Here is a 1,894-nt window from a genome sequence, read left to right on the forward strand (position 1 = left end):
CTCTTGATAACATTGTCATCACTATTCCAATCCTATTCTTACTGTCCCTGGTCAACTTATCATAATTTTTTTTTGGCCTATCAAACATCCATTTTAATAAAAGCAAAATTGAGAATGAATAGAAACAATGAAAGGAGTACAAGTCACTCAATATTTCCTAAAGACTATGATAACTCCAGAAGCCATTCCTGTATAGGCCCGTGGAAGAATCCAACCAGTAGTAAAGGGTGCTGATTATTTCAAAATAGCAACTTTCACAAGACCACATATCTTCAATATCTTCACAAAAAATCCAAGACACTCAAATACCAAGTCTACTCAAATAAGCTTCCCAAGCAACCTTTCTGTAGATCTCTGCTGCTTCCAGACAATTAGCTGCTGAGATTGTGCCCTGGCCTACAATGATGATATCAGAATCTCTTTGCTGGTAACTTCTTGTGGGCTATTATACTGCTGGCCAAGAGAATCCCCTCCTGCTTCTAACTGAACTCCTGGAATCAAGTGAAGAAATTCTGGTTTCATGCCTACTCAGGAGCCAGAAACAAAACCAATCACAAATTCAGAGTGCTCCTCAGCCATCCTGACTGCTGCTTTAGTGTATTTGCCAGTGGCCAGGGAGCCAGCAGAGCTCATTTCTGTAATGAGCAGGCACCGCGATGCAAGGGCAGGCCTACTACCCATAGGCCCTTCACAATTCCGGGGCCACGTACCACATGCGCATTCACTACATCTGCCCCGGAAGAAGCTATTTTAAAATACCACCTTCATACTGCTTTTTTACTGTGTTGCCTATATCTGCAAATTTCCAGTCTTCGAATATTAAGAACTAATGGCATTGTGCCAGCATTGTCAATTCCTCCATCACACCCAGGGAAAAATCATCCAAAATATCTACATGAGTCTTGAGCAGGAAGATGCTGGGTCCTAACGCATCTGCTAGCTGCAACAATTCTCTGGCCTCTGAAACATCAGCAGGCAAACACAGATTGGTCTCCTTCTTTTGCATAAGCCTGAGAAGCTTTGATGCAACTGGGTGGATCCTAGGCAGCTCTGCCCCGCACCAAAGCTGAGTTCTTTGGATGCTTTCTTTATACAAAGGAGAGACCTATTTTGATTAGCTGCCACAAAAACATTTTTCTGAACAAATCTCTTAACTCTTCCAACCATCTCAGTATCATTTTTTTCCTGCTGCTCAAGAATTTCCAGCATTTTGGACAATGTACTCACTGAGTGGAGACGGATCCCGTGCGCCTGCAACTTGTCCTCCCTCGCTCTCTGTCCAACAGCACGACAGCATTAGTGACCTTCAAGCCCTCCTTCTGAAGAACCTCAACAGTTTCCAAAACACTAGATCTACTGGTGACGACATCCTCAATGATTAAACAGATTTCTCCTAGATTTACAGCTCTTTCTACAAGACTCTTAGTACCATAATCTTTTGTTTGTTTCATTCTAAACAGCATTGGAATTTGATTTGTTGAACACATAAATGTAGCCAACAGCAAAGCTGTATAAGGTACTTCACACACCATGTTAAAACTGATTCCCTCATTTTGGGCAGTTTGGAATAAAATACCTGCAATCTGACTCAGAAGATGCAGTCGAGACAGGATGCCCTGCTGATCGATGTAGATGGGGGAGGAGAGCCCTCAGCACAAAGTCCTCAAACTTGAAAGACTGCACGTGGTACAGACCGGCCACCAATGGCCCCAAAGCTTCCCTGGCAGCCTCTGCATGCATCCAGTTAGCCCCTATCATAAAATTTTTGACAGAGCAGTACTTTGTGTCATTACTTGTTCACACAAAGTAAATACAAACTTAAAACTAAAGAACTGCCTTTCACCGTTAGTAGTGCATGCAATGGCCATTACATTCAACTGTTGATGGTGCACCA

General features: G+C 42.8%; 1 pseudogene; it reads right to left on the reverse strand.

Annotated features, from left to right (window-relative positions):
• Positions 1-291: 291 nt before the first annotated feature.
• Positions 292-1,547, reverse strand: LOC100958630 (annotated as a pseudogene).
• Positions 1,548-1,894: the final 347 nt, after the last annotated feature.

Source organism: Otolemur garnettii, unplaced genomic scaffold (assembly GCF_000181295.1).
Source record: "Otolemur garnettii isolate 467f Iridium unplaced genomic scaffold, OtoGar3 scaffold00001, whole genome shotgun sequence".
NCBI lineage: Eukaryota > Metazoa > Chordata > Mammalia > Primates > Galagidae > Otolemur > Otolemur garnettii.